This window comes from Chiloscyllium punctatum, chromosome 3 (assembly GCF_047496795.1).
Source record: "Chiloscyllium punctatum isolate Juve2018m chromosome 3, sChiPun1.3, whole genome shotgun sequence".
NCBI lineage: Eukaryota > Metazoa > Chordata > Chondrichthyes > Orectolobiformes > Hemiscylliidae > Chiloscyllium > Chiloscyllium punctatum.
The window spans coordinates 56860796-56880178 of record NC_092741.1 but is presented as its reverse complement, the minus strand read 5'-3'; the positions used below and the strand labels follow the sequence as shown (position 1 = coordinate 56880178).

At 43.0% G+C, this 19383-nt stretch overlaps 1 protein-coding gene across 3 annotated transcripts in view; it reads left to right on the top strand.

Annotated features, from left to right (window-relative positions):
- The first annotated feature begins 11824 nt into the window (after positions 1-11824).
- LOC140458826 (gap junction beta-7 protein-like) overlaps positions 11825-19383 on the top strand; it is a 32145-nt gene continuing 24586 nt past the window's right edge. For 2 of the 3 annotated variants that reach the window (XM_072553509.1, XM_072553499.1), the window contains exon 1: positions 11825-12435. The gene's annotated coding sequence lies outside the window, so the exon portion shown is untranslated. The remainder of the gene's footprint in view (positions 12436-19383) is intronic. The other variant, XM_072553489.1, reaches the window with a different exon arrangement.

Genomic DNA, 19383 nt, shown 5'->3' with positions numbered 1-19383 from the left:
CTCTGTCCAACTCTCCAATCTATCTATATTCTGCTGTATTCTCTGACAGTCCCCTTCACTATCTGCTACTCCATCAATCTTAGTGTCATCTGCAAACTTGCTAATGAGTCAACCTACACCTTCCACCAAATCATTTATGTGTATCACAAACAGCAGTAGTGCCAGCATAGATCCCTGTGGGACACCACTGGTCACAAGTCTCCATATTGAGAAGCTCCCTTCCACTACTACTCTCTGTCTCTTGTTGCCGAACCATTCTCTATCCATCTAGCTAGAACACCGTGGACCCCATGTGATTTCACCTTCTTCATCAACCTACTATGGGGAACCTTATCAAATGCCTTACTAAAGTCCATGTATATGACACCTACATCCCTTCCCTCATCAATCAACTTTGTCACCTCTTCAAAGAATTTGATTAGGCTTGTAAGACATGACCTTCCCTTCACAAAACCATGCTGCCTATCACTGATAAGCCCATTTTCTTCCAAAAGGGTATGTATCCTATCCCTTAGTATCTTCTGCAGTAGCTTCGCTACCACTGACATCAGGTTTACAGGCCTGTAACAACCTGGATTATTCCTGCTACCCTTCGTAAACAAGGGGACAAGATTAGCAATTCTCCAGTCCTCTGGGACCTCACCCGTGTTTAGAGACTACTGTATTGAACCACCAGACAAAGTGTGATGTTGAGGAGATATTTTATGGCTCAGGTTGGCCACATTAGAAGACTTAGTTGCATTGCAGATACACTGGGCATCATGACATGTTGGTCTTACCCCTACCTCTACACAGAGTAAAGCACTACCTGTCCTGCTCCCATCTGCATGACATTTCATGAAAGATCAATGACTGTGGATCTCCAGCACTTCTTCCGCATCTTGAGGGTAACCTTGGCTGGAAAATCTGCACTTGGAGACAACTCTACATCCACTGGAGGTTGGTGCTGGTCCTGAGCTGGTGCATGTGTTCCTCACAAATTCTGGTTGACCCATTGCGTGGCAAACACAGAGACAATATCAGCTTCTGTGCTGGATCTATTGGGAATGGTTCCAGTGAGCCTTTGTGGACAATTCAGAAACAAAGCAGTTCCTCGATAATTTGATCATTCAACAGTCACAGACATTGTCCTACAAACAATGGGAGATGGATACCTCCAACAAAGAGGCCAGTGTGATGCCTCTACATGGACCTTTTATATCAGAGACCTGATTCAGAAGTAAGTGATGCAAGCTGTGTGGCACACATGCAGAAGGAGTGGTAAACAAAATAGGAACTTCTTCCCCTCCCTCACCCATACATCACCCAAGAAAGGTAGCATGCAAAATAGGCTAAATATGTAGACATTTTGTACACCAAGGTGTGAGGGGGAACAGTTACTGGACCCTGTGCAGGCTATAAGACCTTGGAATGTTATTGCAAACTGTTGAACTGAGGGAGTATTTGCTTGATATTTATTATGTTTCACCAGTACTGGAATTAATTGATAATGTTCAATGACATGGTCCTTTTGGTATGAAAGCAGCATCCTGTCAGTGGTAAACTGCAAATGTTGCTCCTGAATAGTAACAGCATGAATCAGGCAGCACGAAACAGGCATCTACACCTGTTGCTCAAACTTTTGGGATCCCTTATCTCTTTGGGGTAATCTGAGGTAGAAAGTAAAGATCCCACCGAAAGTGAACAATGATGCTGGTCCTGGGGAATGACCACATTTGGATCAGTCCAATGAAAGGAAGTCTTGACTTTCCACTTTTTGTAGTAGAATTCAGAACCATTAGATACTGTGAATGCCCATTGCCAATTAAGCTAATTGATTTTGTGAATAAATTACTTATTAATAAACTGCCAGGGGTAACTATCTGAAGCACAATGATCTCCATACTGTAGTTTTAGGTATTGTGTCTGCTGTTGGCTCATGACCTGTATACTACAAATAACATGAACCAGTGAACCTGCGAAGTAGCCCAATGACTCACAAGTCCCACTTTCTACGTTCTTCCAATCAAATTCACTTTTTCCGGTGTTTGTGTTGCTTTGACAAAGAAGTGTAATGCCTTCTGTCTCCGGGTGTGTAACAATGATTAACTCAGAGATTTATACTTCCTAGGAGTGATCTAATACAGGAAAGATTTGTCATTTGCTGAAATCGATAATCAATGAGGCAGAAAACTCAAAAAGGGATCATGCTGTAAGGTTGAGTGAAATAGGAGTTGATGGGAAGGGTGAGGGCAATAACAAATTAAAAATACTATACGTGAATGCATGAAGCATTAGAAATAAGATGGATGAGCTTGAGGCTCTTTTGGAAGTTGGCAGATACGATATTGTGGGGATAACTGAGATGTGGCTTCAAGTGGACAGGGCCTGGGAAATTAATATTCAAGGCTACACTTGCTATCGTAAGGACAGACCGATGGGCAGAGGGGGTGGGGTGGCCATGTTGGTAAGGGGTGATATTCAGTCCCTTGCGCGGGGGGACCTAGAATCAGGGGATGTAGAGTCAGTGTGGATAGACCTGAGAAATTCTAAGGGTAAAAAGACCCTCTTGGGAGTTATCTACAGGCCCCCAAACAGTAGTCTGGATGTCGGATGTAAGTTGAATCAAGAGCTGAAATTGGCCTGTCGCAAAGATGTTACTACAGTTGTTATGGGGGATTTCAACATGCAGGTCGACTGGGAGAATCAGGATGGTATTGGACCTCAAGAAAGAGACTTTGTGGAGTGCCTCCAAGATGGATTTTTAGAACAGCTGGTGCTGGAGCCGACCAGGAGAAGGCAATTCTGGATCTGGTATTGTGCAACAAACCAGAATTGATCAGGAACCTCGAAGTGAAGGAGCCATTGGGAAGCAGTGACCATAATACAATAAGCTTCAATCTGCAATTTGAGAGGGAGAGGGTACAATCGGAAGTGACAATATTTCTGTTGAATAAAGGGAACTATGGAGCTATGAGGGAGAGCTGGCCAAAGTTCAATGGTGCAATACCTTAGCAGGGATGACAGTGGAGGAACAAGGCAGATATTTCTGTGTATAATGCAGAAGATGCAGGATCAGTTCATTCCAAAAAGGAAGAAAGATCCTAGGAGGAGGCATGGGTGGCCATGGCTGATGAGGGAAGTTAAGAAAGATATAAAGTTAAAAGAGAAAGAGTATAACATAGCAAAGATGAGTGGGAAAACGGAGGATGGGGAAGCTTTTAAAGAACAACAGAGGATTACTAAGAAGGAAATACGCAGAGAAAAAATGAGGTACAAATGTAAACTGGCCAAAAATATAAAGGAGGATAGTAAAAACTTTTTTAGGTATGTGAAAGGCAAAAAAATGGTTAAGACTAAAATTGGGCCCTTGAAGACAGAAACAGGGGAATATACTACGGGGAGCAAAGAAATGGCAGAAGATTTGAATTGGTACTTCAGATCTGTGTTCACTGGGGAAGACACAAGCAATCTCCCTGTGGTAACAGTGGCTGAAGGACCTGAACTGAAGGGAATTTATATTTGCCAGGAATTGGTGTTGGAGAGACTGTTAGGTCTGAAGGTTGATAAGTCCCCAGGGTCTGATGGTCTACATCCCAGGGAACTGAAGGAGGTGGCTTGAGAAATCGTGGATGCGTTGGTGATTATTTTCCAGAGTTCGATAGATTCAGGATCAGTTCCTGTGGATTGGAAGGTGGCTAATGTTGTACCACTTTTTAAGAAAGGTGGGAGAGAGAAAGCAGGAAATTATAGACCAGTTAGTCTGACCTCAGTGGTGGGAAAGATGCTGGAGTCTATTATAAAGGATGAAATTATGACACATCTGGATAGTAGTAACAGGATAGGTCAGAGTCAGCATGGATTTATGAAGGGGAAATCATGCTTGACTAATCTTCTGGAATTTTTTGAGGATGTAACACTGAAGATAGACAAGGAAGATCCAGTAGATGTAGTTTACCTGGACTTTCAGAAAGCATTTGATAAAGTCCCACAAAGGAGGTTAGTGAGCAAAATTAGGGCGCATGGTATTGGGGGCAAAGTACTAACTTGGATTGAAAGTTGGTTGGCTGATAGGAAACAAAGAGTAGTGATAAACGGCTCAATTTCGGAATGGCAGGCAGTGACCAGTGGGGTACTGCAGGGATCAGTGCTGGGACCGCAGCTTTTTACAATGTATGTTAATTATATAGAAGATGTTATTAGTAATAACATTTGCAAATTTGCTGAAGATACTAAGCTAGGTGGCAGTGTGAAATGTGAGGAGGATGTTAGGAGATTACAAGGTGGCTTGGACAGGTTAGGTGAGTGGTCAGATGCATGGCAGATGCAGTTTAATGTGGATAAATGTATGGTTGTCCATTTTGGTGGCAAGAACAGGAAGGCAGATTACTACCTAAATGGAATCAATTTAGGTAAAGGGGCAGTACAAAGAGATCTGGGTGTTCTTGTACACAAGTCAATGAAGGCAAGCATGCAGGTACAGCAGGTAGTGAAGAAGGCTTAGAGCATGCTGGCCTTCATAACAAGAGGGATTCAGTATAGAAGCAAAGAGGTTCTTCTGCAGCTGTAGAGGGCCCTGGTGAGACCACACCTGGAGTACTGCGTACAGTTCTGGTCTCCAAATTTGTGGAAAGACATTCTGGCTATTGAGGGAGTGCAACGTAGGTTCACAAGGTCAATTCCTGGAATGGCGGGACTACCTTACGCTGAAAGACTGGAGCGACTGGGCTTGTATACCCTTGAGGTTAGAAGACTGAGAGGGGATCTGATTGAGACATATAAGATTATTAAAGGATTGGACACTCTGGAGGCAGGAAACATGTTTTCGCTGATGGGTGAGTGCCGAACCAGAGGACACAGCTTAAAAATACGGGGTAGACTATTTAGGACAGAGATGAGGAGAAACTTCTTCACCCAGAGAGTAGTGGCTGTATGGAATGCTCTGCCCCAGAGGCAGTGGAGGCCCAGTCTCTGGCTTCATTTAAGAAAGAGTTGGATAGAGCTCTCAAAGATTGTGGAATCAAGGGTTATGGGGATAAGGCAGGAACAGGATACTGATTAAGGATGATCAGCCATGATCATATTGAATAGTGGTGCAGGCTCGAAGGGCAGAATGGCCTACTCCTGCACCTATTGTCTATTGTCTAGTTACTCTTACTCAGCACCATGAGATAAGGATTCTAGCCACTAAGCTCAGCAGCATTGTAAATGTTCTTTTAAAGCATTCTTGGTGAAATAATAAGGAGGTCGTAAAGGAGCATAACTTTGATTTTACTCAAGAAGACAAACAGGCGGAAGCTAAAAGCTAGATGCACACTCTGAACATTTCAGAGAACACCTCTGGGACACCCGGACCAACCAACCCAACCACCCCGTGGCTCAACACTTCAACTCCCCCTCCCACTCCACCAAGGACATGCAGGTCCTTGGACTCCTCCATCGCCAGACCCTAGCAACACGATGGTTGGAGGAAGAGCGCCTCATCTTCCACCTAGGAACCCTCCAATCACAAGGGATGAACTTGGATTTCTCTAGTTTCCTCATTTCCCCTCCCCCCACCTTGTCTCCGTCAAATCCCTCGAACTCAGCACCACCTTCCTAACCTGCAATCTTCTTCCTGACCTCTCCGCCCCCACCCCCACTCCGGCCTATCACCCTCACCTTGACCTCCTTCCACCTATCGCATTTCCAACGCCCCTCCCCCAAATCCCTCCTCCCTACCTTTTATCTTAGCCTGCTGGACACACTTTCCTCATTCCTGAAGAAGGGCTGATGCCCGAAATGTCGATTCTCCTGCTCCTTGGATACTGCCTGACCTGCTGCGCTTTTCCAGCAACACATTTTCAGCACAGAATATCCGTGTCAGCTTTGTTGACAAAATCAGGAGCTCAGCCTTACCAACCAGAGAGGCACCAACTGCTAATCTTGGGTGTGCACGCAGACCAGCAGGCACTGTCATCCATCTGTTTGTGTCATAGAGCTTTTAAAGCATGGAAAGAGGCCATCATGTCCACACCGATCATCATCTATCTACCTATACTAATCCCATTTGTAGCCCTTGGCCCATTACCCTGTGCGCTCTGGCGTTATTCTACTATGGATGAGTTGGTCAGCCATCCTGGGTTTCTGTTAATAGAAGGAGTTACTATTTGCCACAAGAAAAGTCTGAGCAAATGAAAGGGAATGTCACGCTATGATTTTCCTGAATGGTAGAACAGGGTTGAAGGGCTGCATACCTTACTCCTGACCCTACTTCTTATGTCCCAAGTGGAGAGATAGCAGTCTCACAAGTAAGTAGATAAGAGCTGAATACTCATTCTTGTAAACTGAGACCATTAAAGGCAAACAGATGAACTGCCTTACAGTTCAATAAATACATATACAGCTTTCATTGGCTGCTCCCTCATTGGTAAGTACTTTAATTGGCTTAATACTGTGCCATGTAAACTAGGAAATTTGCAAGTATAATCACTGAATTAGCTGATCTTACCTTGGGTGCTCAACATACTCCCTTGTTTTGGGATACAAATAAACCAAAGATGGTTGTCGCTATGCAACCATATCACAGATGGTCACAGCACAGAAGCAGATAAGTGGATTTTAAACGCGGCTTTAAAATAAGTCTGCAGTAGTGAGTAAAGTGGCTTCTTTCTTGATGATATGTTTTACTGAGATATGTCTCTTGATTAAACTTAAAATATAAGCCATAAGTATTAATTTAACCTGGAGCAGTGTTTTGTAGAGGAATAAGACAGTGCTATTTTCTGGGTGTGTGTTTTGAAAGAAGCAAAAATGGCCTTTAGTAAAGTGATGTGCTGTTCTAGACGGATGTGGGAGTTTAGGGAGAGTTTGCAGGTTACTGAGGATTATATCTGCAATAAATGCCGTTGGTTGCAAACCCTATCAGATCGAATGGATCGAATCAGTTGGAGAGGCAGTTAGAGGCAATTAGGAATTTACAAGAGCAAGGGGATGTGATGGATGGCAGTTATAGGAAGGGGGGTAAGTCTCAGATATAGTCACATAGATCGGTTAACTCCAGGAAAGGTTAGAGAGGAAGGCATGTACTGCAGGCCTTCTGTGGCTATCCCCATTTCAAACAAGTATATTGTTTTGAAAAATGTAGAGGGTGATTGATTCTCAGGGAAACATAGCATGAAATGGCGGCATGGTGGCACAGTGGTTAGCACTGCTGCCTCACAGCACCAGAGACCTGGGTTCAATGCCCACCTCAGGCGTCTGTGTGGAGTTTGCACATTCTCCCTGTGTCTGTGTGGGTTTCCTCCAGGTGCTTCGGTTTCCTCCCACAGTCCAAAAATGTGCAGGCTAGGTGATTTGGTCATGCTAAATTTCTCGTAGTGTTAGGTGAAGGGGTAAATGTAGGGGAATGGGTCTGGGTGGGTTGCGCTTCAGCAGGTCAGTGTGGACTTGTTGGGCTGAAGGGCCTGTTTCCACACTGTAAGTAATCTAATCTATCTAATCTAAACAGCCAAGTTTCTGATATTGAGACTAGCTCTAATATAATGAGAAGTATGTCAGGTTCCAAGTGATCGGTTGTGTTAGGGGACTCTCTAGTACAGGTACACACTGACGTTTCTATGGCCAGCTGTGAAAAATCAGAATGGTGTGGTGCTTCCTTGGTGCCAGGATCAAGGATGTCTCAGAGAGGGTGCAGAATGTTCTCAAAGAGGAGAGGGCCCAGCAGGAGGTCATTGTACACATTGGAACCAATGACATAGGAAGGGAAAAGTTTGAGATTCTGAACGGAGATTACTGAGAGTTAGGCAGGAATTTAAAAAGGAGATCCTCGAGAGTAGTAATATCTGGATTACTCCCAGTGCTAGGAGCTAGTGAGGGCAGGAATAGGAGGATAAAGCAGCTGAATGCTTTATGGGAGAAGCAGCTGGTGTATGGGAGAAGAATTCACATTTTTGGATCATTGGAAGTGTTTTGGGGTAAAGGTGACCTGTACAAGAAGGATGGATTGCACCGAAATTGGAAGGGAACTAATATACTGGCAGGAAGATTTGCCAGAACTGGTCAGGAGGATTTAAACTAGTAAGATTTCAAACTGGTATGGTTGAGAACAAAGGCGAGTCAAACATCAGGGCAGGCAGGGACAAAGCAGAGATCAAGGTAGGACTGATGAATTAAACTGCATTTATTTCAATGCAAGGGGCCTAACAGGGAAGGCAGATGAACTCAGGGCAATGTTAGGAACATGGGACTGGGATATCATAGCAATTACAGAAGCATGGCTCAGGGATGGGCAGGACTGGCAGCTTAATGTTCCAGGATACAAATGCTACAGGAAGGATAGAAAGGGAGGCAAGAGAGGAGGGGGAGTGGCCTTTTTGATAAGGGATAGCATTACAGCTGTGCTGAGGGAAGATATTCCCAGAAATACATCCAGGGAAGTTATTTGGGTGGAACTGAGAAATAAGAAAGGGATGATCGCTTTATTGGGATTGTATTATAGACCCCCTAATAATCAGAGGGAAATTGAGAAACAAATTTGTAAGGAGATCTCAGTTATCTTTAAGAATAATAGGGTGATTATGGTAGGGGATTTAAACTTTCCAAACATCGACTGGGACTGCCATAGTGTTAAGGGTTTCGATGGAGAGGAATTTGTTAAGTATGTACAAGAAAATGTTCTGATTCAGTATGTGGATGTACCTACTAAAAAAGGTGCAAAACTTGACCTACTCTTGGGAAATAAGGCAGGGCAACAGGGTAACGAGGGAGAGAATAGGGCCCCTCAAAGATCACCAAGGCAGCCTTTGTGTGCAGCCGCAGGAGATGGGGGAGATACTAACCAATTAATTTGCATCAGTATTTACATGGAAAAGGATATGGAAGATAGAGAATGTAGGGAAATAGATGGTGACATCTTGCAAAATGTCCATATTACAGAGGAGGAAGCGCTGGATGTCTTGAAATGCATAGAAGTGGATAAATCCCCAGGACCTGATCAGGTGTACCCTAGAACTCTGTGGGAAGCTAGAGAAGTGATTGCTGGGCCTCTGACTGAGATATTTGTATCATTGATAGTCACAGGTGAGGTGCCGGAAGGCTGGAGATTGGCTAACGTGGTGCCACTGATTAGGAAAGGTGGTAAGGACAAGCCAGGGAACTATAGACCAGTGAGACTGATGTCGGTAGTGGGCAAGTTGTTTGAGGGAATCCTGAGGGACAGAATGTATATGTATTTGGAAAGGCAAGGACTAATTAGGTACAGTCAACATGGCTGTGTGCATGGGAAATCATATCTTACAAACTTGATAGAGCGTTTTGAAGAAGTAACAAAGAGGATTGATGAGGGCAGAGCAGTAGATGTGATCTATATGGACTTCAGTAAGGCGTTCGACAAGGTTCTCCATGGAGACTGGTTAGCAAGGTTAGATCTCATGGAATACAGGGAGAACTAGCCATTTGGATACAGAACTGGACCAAAGGTAGAAGACAGAGGGTGGCGGTGGAGGATTGTTTTTCAGACTAGGGGCCTGTGACCAGTGGAGTGCCACAAGGATCGGTGCTGGGTCCACTACTTTTCGTCATTTATATAAATCATTTGGATGTGAACACAGGAGGTATAGTTGGTAAGTTTGCTGATGACACCAAAATTGGAGGTGTAGTGGACAGTAAAGAAGGTTACCTCAGATTACAATGGGATCTTGATCAAATGAATCAATGGGCTGAGAAGTGACAGATGGAGTTTAATTTAGATCAATGTGAGGTGTTGCATTTTAGGAAAGCAAATTTTAGCAGGACTTATACACTTAATGGTAAGGCCCTCGGGAGTGTTGTTGAACAAAGAGACCTTGGTGTGCAGGCTCATAGCTCCTTGAAAGTGGAGTCACAGATAGATAGGATAGTGAAGAAGGCATTTGGTATTCTTTCCTTTATTGGTCAGAGAACTGAGTACAGAAGTTGGGAGGTCATGTTGCGGCTGTACAGGACATTGGTTAGGCCACTGTTGGATTATTGTGTGTAATTCTGGTCTCCTTCCTATCGGAAAAATGTTGTGAAACTTGAAAATGTTCAGAAAGATTTACAAGGATGTTGCCGGGTTGGAGGATTTGAGCTATAGGGAGAGGTTGAATAGGCTGGGGCTGTTTTCCCTGGAGCATCAGAGGCTGAGGGGTGACCTTACAGAGATTTGTAAAATCATGAGGAGCATGGATAGGATAAATAGACAGTCTTTTCCCTGGGGTGGGGAGTCTACAACTAAAGGGCATTGGTTTAGGGTGAGAGGGGAAAGATATAAAAGAGACCTAAGGGGCAACGTTTTCACTCAGTGGGTGGTACATGTGTGGAATGAGCTGCCAGAGGATGTGGTGGAGGCTCGTACAATTGCAACAGTTAAGAGGCATCTGGATAGGTATATGAATAGGAAGGGGTTGGAGGGATATGGGCCGGGTGCTGGCAGGTGGGACTAGATTGGGTTGGGATATATTGTTGGCATGGACGGGTTGGACCAAAGGCTCTGTTTCCATGCTGTATATCTCTATGACTCTATGTCCATTCCAGAAGCCGAGTCTGTCGTCACCAGTTGAAGACAACATCGCAAAGAAGTTTGAAGGCCTGAGAATTGCAACAATAGTTGACTTAAAGATCGAGACTGGATGACCAATTTCACAAAGCCACTCACCTCAAAGACACCTGAATTCAATCCTATGTCAGCCGTGCACAATTTCCAGCTGTTGTGGCGAACTAATGCCAACTGATTTTCAACCTTTGTATGTGCTAAGAAAGGGCCTAATGGCTATTTAGGAAGTTGTCATTAAGACTTGTCAGTGCAAAGTGGGGCCAAGCATGCTCCAGCCAACTGTTTTTGGGATGGGAGCAGTCACTCAATCACAGCATTATTGTAGTTCAGCAGAGGTCATTCAGCCCATCATTGCTTTCACCAACTCTCTAGTTGTGAGCAGAAGATGGGTTTTTGTTGGAGTTACTTTTCTGTGGAGCTCAGAAGAACAGGAATGCACCTTCTGATTAGACAGCTCTCAGGAGAGATGCTCTAACCTTTTCCAGAGGAACCCCCATTATCCGAACGAGATGGGCAGGCAATCATTTGTTTGGATAATTGATTATTCGGTTAATTGATTCAATGCCTCTCCTCTGGGGCTCAGAATTTTTTGAAGTTTCGTTTTTCCTTGCTCTCCTTGCTTTGCTCCCTCTCTCTGTCTCAGGTTTTGTTTTCGAGCAGAGACACACTTGTGTGTAAGGGACCTGAAGCATTGCTGAAGCCTCCTCCCCCCCCATCAGTTCAATAGCATTGATACAGCGAGCGCTTGCTAAGTACGCTCCCTGTTCAGGAGCCTAGGCAGTAGCACACCACACGCAAGCTCCTGGTCCCTGTTTGTACCCGCCCCTACTCACTGTCTGCACCCTGTCTACTCGGCCACCCACCACCCTCCAACCCCCATGAGCCCCAGCTCCCCCCCATCCCCCCAGGGGCAGCTGGACTGCACACCAACAGTAAGACTACTGCTGCCTGTCAGGGGTGACACACACACACACACACTCACACATCAACACTCCCCTACCTTTTCACTACAACTTTCTGACAAGTTCCACCTTTGCCCTGTACAGGACAATGTTGGAGCGATTATCTGGGGAAGGGGGGTTCTGGGTACAGCCCTGTGTAGAACTCCAGGGAAAGTATGGGGAGAGACAGAGAGAAAGGACAGGCAGTTAGTCATTTGGAGACAGTGCCTGGGCTCCCATCATTGTCCAGGAGTGTTCTTGGCAGCATTTCAGTAAGCCAAGTTTGTTTTTAATTACTGTAAATAGAAGACATGATCAGTGTTGGAAACACCTCTTTGATGCAATGTTTCTAATGGGACCTTGAGATCTTCTTTGGATAATCCAAAATTTGGATAACTGAGATTTGGATAATTGAGGTTCCTCTGCCTAGCACCATGGTTACTTGAGGGCTGCTAGTTGTAAGGCAGACCAGCCATACTAGAACAGTTGTTAAGGTTCACAGTATCTCTGAAGGAGCAAAAGCTTCTGGAATAGCTGCCATAATAATAGAACAGATGCTTGCTTAAATAATCGAGGAGTCGTCTATAGTATATTATGAAACTACATTCGAGCTTCAGGAGAATAATTAGTTTAACGAGTTTTTTTAAAGGTGTCTATCATACGTGACTATAGCTATAGTATAATTAAGTGTTTCTGAAAACAGAAACCGTCGTCGTTATGGGTGGTTCCAGTTCGAAGGATTGGACCCAGGCAAACTGGAACTGTGCAAGCTCAGGTTACATCTGCTGAGATCATAGTGAGGGAAGAACAAACAGAGATCACTTTCAATATGCAGTGAAACAGAATGCATTGACCACTTCCAGTTTGCTTGATGGATGGAGAAAATCGTTTTACAGTTTATGTAATTTGACATTAACTTGCCAGGGCATTTAATCTGGAGAAGACCGAGTTGGCTGTTACAAGGTAAATCTCTCCTTTTGTTTGTTTTAATTTAAACAAATAGTTTGATTGGAGCTTATGATGTGACAACTTATATGCGCTATAGCATATTTCAAACACTCAGGTCATAACATGGAAATGAGGTGAAAATTCGTTTTGTGTTTTATTTTATGTTTTCATCAAGTCAAAATCCATTGCTACTGATTTCAGTTAATTTAGTGGGACAACTAGCATCCTGTTAATAAAATTGGGAAGCACAAGACATATCAGTTCCTGTGTTTGCAAACCTTTAATCTTTGTGTGCCTTTAGCTACCCTACAGAGTTTATGATTTTGTCCATTTCCAGGGGAACATTTTACACAATAACTATGGACAAAAGTGGTCTGAATAGTAGGTAATCCAGCTCTGCAATAGTAAAAGTGCAACTCTGAATTGAATTAATCAAATGAGGAACTAATGCCGTAGTTTCCCAGTCGTGATCTTGTAAATGGGAATTGAGTAGCACCAGGACTTTTAATTCAATGTCACTGATGACAGAGTTAACATTGAGCTCAATTTGTAGGCATTCAAATGACAAAACGTTTACCTTAGATTGTAGTTAGTTTTTAAATCTCATTTAATCCACTCATGACTCATGGTTAGTGAATACTGGTGTTTCAACATTCTTTAGCAAGTCGTCTTCCTCTTGACTTTTAAAGCTATCCAGGGACTGTAGTTATTTTACCAATGTGGAACATAGTCCTGTCTTCACTCGGTGTCCATTGGCATACCCTTTCCTCACTGATGCAGTGCAAGAGGAGATATCTGACTGAATTTTATGCCTCACATACCCTCCACTACCATCTCAGTCTAAGTGTTCTGAGATCTGTTGTGGCAGATTAGCTAACTCAGCGCAGACCAGGGATCAAACCTGGAATGTTATTGATCCATTTGGCATTTTTCCACGTCTTAAGGCAATGTAACTCACAGAGGTATTTGGCAAGGGTTTGGGAGGCATAGTCTGGTGGCTTTGGGATTGCCTGGTAACTTCAAACAGAATTAATGGCTCTGTGTGGCAAACTGTGATATAGGTATACCACACCTTTAAGAATGTTCACCTTTAAGGATTCTATTTTTACAATGTTGTCGCTCTGCCTGCCATTTACTCTGCTGTGGCTTTACAAGCTGCATGTATCACAGATATCAGTTGGTTTGCTGTACTGTCTGCTTCATAACTGGGAATGTGTCTTACTATTTTAAATAAACTAAAATAATTAAAGGGAGTTCATCAATCCCTAAACAGTAGTCTAAAATATTGAGTTAATCATGCCATTTGCCAAATTTAAATTGGGACACAGCAGACCTTCTAACAGAATTCAGATTGTCTAAATGGCATTCAAAGTCATGGTTTCTAGTAGAAAAGCAAGCCATTAAGATTTGCTTATGAATGGGGAAGACGTTTACACAGACTGAATATTTTAGAATTAACAGCTGGAGAGCTGAATGATTCCCAAATGCATTAGATTTTATTAGAAAACCAAATTAGAATCAGAGTAAACTATCATCAAACTGAATTCATGTCACTTAGACAGAAATTTATGTAATCCATTGACCACTGGGTGTGCAGGTACAAATGAAAGGGCACAGAATGTAATTTTTCAGATGGGGGAGCTAGTAAACAGAATTGTTAATCTGGTGATTGTACCTGTCCCTTTTGATGCATTTCCAAATAATTCCAAATAAGACCAATAGCATTGCAGAACTACTGAAGGATGAACACAAATAAGACGCAGTCCTCACAAGTCAATGAGGTTTACGGGTCCTAAGTACAAATTCAACAAACGGCAAATCACTAGAGCACCCAAATATAGCAGTGCATGTGTACACTCTTGTGTGGACCAAGAAAATCTCCAGCTTTCAATCAAGGATTTCTATGATTCCATGTGGCAGAAAAGGCCATGAGCAGAGGCAGTGCACTAGAGCAAAGGCTGATGCAGCAAAGAGCCATGCACCCCCAAGTAGACTGCTCACAAGGAACGTATTCAAGTTGTAACAAAGATCATTTGATATCCTGCCAGAGGCATGTGCATGAAGTGATCAACAAATTAGAATCATACAATGTACCCGATGAGACAAAAATAATGAACATATGTCTCACACTGCCAACCTCATGAAAAACATTAAAGTTATCATTCCATCTAAAGAAATGATCTGATCTCAGAAAACTGAGGATTACTCATTGTTGGTGAAGATTGACAAAGGGGCAAGTGCTAATATAGTACCCCGAGAATCATAAAAGGACATATTCCCACTGACATGGGAAGACATGACCGAAACCCACAAATGTAAATCTTTCAGCATTCATTGAACAGGAACAAGTGCAGTCAGTCTGACTGGATGTCACGGATGACCTACATCACAAACACTGCAGGACCAACAACTGCAGGTATACCAGCTTGTCATGACCTAACACTAGTCTCTAGACAAAGATCAGAAACACAAATGAAACTGCAACCAATTATTTAAGAAAAACTTACAGAGCTAAATATGAATGAAGAACAGAACCTTCACTTTCTTCTGAATTAGTGAAGCCAAAATCTTCGCACTCTACTGAGGTGTGAAAAATGAAGGTTCAAGAGGAAGAGAGTAAAGGACTAGTTCTGGATTTGAGACTATCATCTCTAGTGTGGTGAGGACTTTAAGGAAAACTCTGGCTGAGCTCACAAAGGTGAATGAAGAGAAAGAAAGGAAACAAAAAGGATCAACTACAAGCTCCATATTGTCAATCAAGGCAAAGATCACTAGTTTGCAGGAATATGTGGAATAACATGCACATAAAACAGATTAGGTTTGGCAGGAGCAGATACAGAAATTGTTTTGAGCTCAAGACAATGCAGGATAAAATGCAGACCTGCAAAAACAGATGGAGAAACATAGTGCATAGGTCAGGAGCTGCAAATCATTCATAAGACATGTTGATTCAGAAGTAAATGCTAGTGATGCTTCTCTAATGAAAGAACTCAAGTAGTGTACAGAGGAAGCTAAAGAATTGCTGAAATGGAATTTCTTATGGAGCAAAACAGTAAATTCCAAAAAGATCTGAACCACTAATATACAGGTTGAGGAACAGCCAGCAAATCTGGAACCAATCTTGGCCATATCGTATCAAGGTGTGAAAGTTCTAGAATGCCAATAGCTGAAAGAAAAACTTGACAATGTCTCCAAAGTCACTATCCAAGATCTGAATGTACCCGTGCCTTTTAGCTACTTATCAGGTGTCTTGTGGTATAGTGGTAGTGTCCATGCTTCTGAATTTAGTAGGCCTGGGTTCAAGTCCCACCTACTCCAGAGGTGTGTAATGGCATTTCTGAGCAGATTGATTAGAAAATGGTCAATTACTTTTTAGGATGACTTATTATTGTTCACAATTAAGCTGTTTTTTGGAAAGGAAGGGGAGATTGCATGCCTACGCTGCTTTCAAGAGAGTTTACATTTAAGAGCTCCATGTGTATTGGGTACACAATACTGCAAGTTTGCCTGTCAGTTAGTTTGTTATAGATTTGTAAGCTGCAAGAAATCAATTGGTTTGTTGTAATGTCTGCCTCATAACTTGCAGTAAAATTCTTTGTTTTAAATAAACTAACCCACAAAGTTGAGAGGAGGTGATGGACTGGTGGTTTTATGTGAACTTGGAGCTAGTGAGGACTGCACATGCTGGAAAGTCAAAGTTGATAAAGTGTGGAGCTGGAAAAAAACACAGCAAGTCAAGCAGCATCAGAGGAGCAGGAGAGTCGACGTATCAGGATGGGACCTTTAATCAGGACTCAAGTCCCGACCTGAAACATTAACTCTCCTATTCTTATGCTGCTTGACTTGCTGTGCTTTTTCCAGCTCCACACTTTATCGACTCCAGTGGTTTTATGACTCGGCTAATAATTCAGAGATCCAGCAAATCTTCAGGTCATGGCAGAATACATTAAATAAAATCAGGATTAAGAGTATATGATGACCATGAAGCCATTGTTGATGGTCAGGAAAACTCCCTCTGGTTCATTAATGTCCTTTGGGGAAGGAGATTGCTGTCCTTACCTGGTCTGGCCTACATGTGACTCCAGACCCATGTAATGTAGTTGGCTCTTTAAATGCCCTCTGGGCAATTAGGAATGGGCAATAAATGCTGCAAGCTAACTGGCAGCATTCACATCCCATTAATGAAAAAATAAATTGCTGATAATTATAAGACTATTATCAATAACATGACATAACTGTACAAGCAAGTAGAGGAGATCATCACAGAATCACAGAATTGTTATGGCACAGAAAAAGGCTATTTGATCCATCATGCCTGTACTGGCTCTTCAGACGAACATTATTACCTAGTGCCAATCCTCTGCTTTTTTCCTACAACCTTACGCAATATTTCTACCCAACAAATTATCCAATGTCTTCTTGAATGCCTCAACTGAATCTGCCTCCACTACATTTTCAGACAGTGCATTCCATACCACATCTACTGGCTGACAGAGAAAGGTTTTCCTCATATCAGCCTTGCTGCTTTTGGAGATCTCGGTAAATCTGTACCCTCCCATTCTTGTTCCTTTCATAAGCGGATCATCTTCATTTTATTTCTTTCCAAGGTTAATAAATTCCCCAAATTAGGCGCTGACCCTCTGTACTTTATGCCCTGCATGGGACGATCAATTGGAAACATTCCATCCTGGCGAATGATCCAGTCAGAGTGAGCTTCAATGGAATTATGCCATTGTGTTCATTGACACCTTGTTAAATTTGAGGGAGCAAGCACAGGAGAGCTGTATACCAAGTCATTGGGTGGATCAGCTGTTGTAACATCTGATCCTGCCGTCAACAATATTTGTGAAAGCAAATTTGAACCACACCCTGTGAAACTGGCAACAACTGTTCTCAGACAGTACTGCAGTTTCAGTGCGGTTTCCAGCTGAAGTTGATGATCACTGTATGGCAATACCACCAGATGTGTGCAGAGTTACCTCCCAAGCCTCATCGTTGTGCTTGGGCAACTAATCTGCACTGTGACCATTAGCTGCAGGTTAGACTTTCTGTTCAGCTGTTGATCACTCCCTGGAATCGTGCTGCAATATTTCCACTGGCAAGTGCCAGTTGTTCGTATTTTGTTTCCCGCATCCTGGCTGAGTTTCGTAGATTGGCTTTCTTCGAACTTGTTGCAAAACTCTGCTTTTCTGAACCTCTCCTTGCTTAATTACACTGCTTGGCAACTTGAAGTCAGCTACCCCTTTTGTTAGCACATGTTTGCTTATCACTGATTTTGAGACTCTATTCCTTCATTTGGTACTCAAAATAGAGCAGAAAAGCTGAAAGGTGGATAATGTTGATCCAATTGTCAAGGACATGCTCAAAACTTCATATATATTTACACTACAGGCCGAGGCCGTATGGCCCATTGTGCCCAAGCTGGTTAATAAGTGTCTGACTACACTCATCTTACTTACCAGTTCTTGGCCCATAGCCCTAGAGATGATAACAAAGAAAATGAATATTTAAACACTGCTTAGATTTTCTGTTGATCAAGTGGTGGTGAGTTCCAGACTCCCACCAGCCAAGTGCATAAAAATGATTCCCCTTATATTCCCGTCTGGCATTCCAACACTTAACTTAACTCTATGCCACCACCCCACCTCCCCCTGCACTCCACCCACCCACCCACCTTATTAATCTCTATTCTAATGGAAACAGTGCCTTCCTATTCAGTCTATCTATCCCCATCAAAATTTTACATTGCACAAACAGGCCCCTTCTTAGCCTTTGCTTCTCCACACAAGGGAACCCCATCTGATCCAGTTGTTCCTCCTAGCTCAGACCCTCCAACCCAGGCAGCATCCTAGTGAATCTTCTCTGCACCCTCTCTAGTACAAACACAACCTTCCTATATTATGGTGATCAGAACTGCACACATTACTCCAGCAATGGTCTAACTAGCATTTTATACATGTCCAATGTAACCTCCCTGCTCTTGTATTTTAAGCCTCAGCTAATAAATGCAAGTAATGCATAGACCATCTTAACCACCTTATCTACCTGCCCTTCTCCCACAGGAATTTGTGAATAACACACCAAGGTCCCTTTGATCTTCAATACTTCAAATCTTCAATATGGGTGGCACGTGGCTCAGTGGTGCCTCACAGCACCAGGGACCTGGGTTCGATTCCCACCTTGGGTGACTGTCTGTGTGGAGTTTGCACATTCTCCCCGTGTCTGCGTGGGTTTCCTCTGGGTGTTCTGGTTTCCTCCCACAGTCCAAAGATGTGCAGATTAGGTGGATTGGCCGTGGCTAAATTGCTGATAGTCAGTGGTAACTAGATATAGGGTAGGGGAATGGGTCTGGGTGGGTTACCCTTCAGAGGGTCAGTGTGGACTTGTTGTGCCGAAGGGCCTGTTTCTATCCAGTAGGGAATCTATCTAATCATGTTTTCCATGGTCCTACCATTCATTATGTAGTCCTTGTCTTGTTAGACATCGCAAATGCACTACCTCATGCTTTTTTGATTGAATTCCATTTGCCACTGCTCTGCCCACCTGACTGCACTGTTTGTATTCTCCTGCAGTTTATGGATATCTTCTTCACTGTTACCACCCATACCAATTCTCATGTTAATTGCAAACTTGCTGATCACAACCCTTACATTTAAGTCCAAAACATTAATCATCCACTGCTTTATGCCTCTTAGACACTTTGCATTAAATCCCATGGGCTTTTATATTCTTGACCAAACTTTTATGAGAGATCTTAGCACTGCTCTGACACAGTTTTTCCTGCTCCCAGTCCACTTGGGCCAAATTGTATCTATCCTTATTAACATTTGCCTTTTCCCAGTTTAAAACTTTTATTCCTGGCTCACCTTCATCCTTTTCCATTACTATCCTAAATCTAACTGGTTTACGGTCACGATCTCCAAAATTCTCACCTACTGATAACCCTTTTCCCTCTGCAGCTCA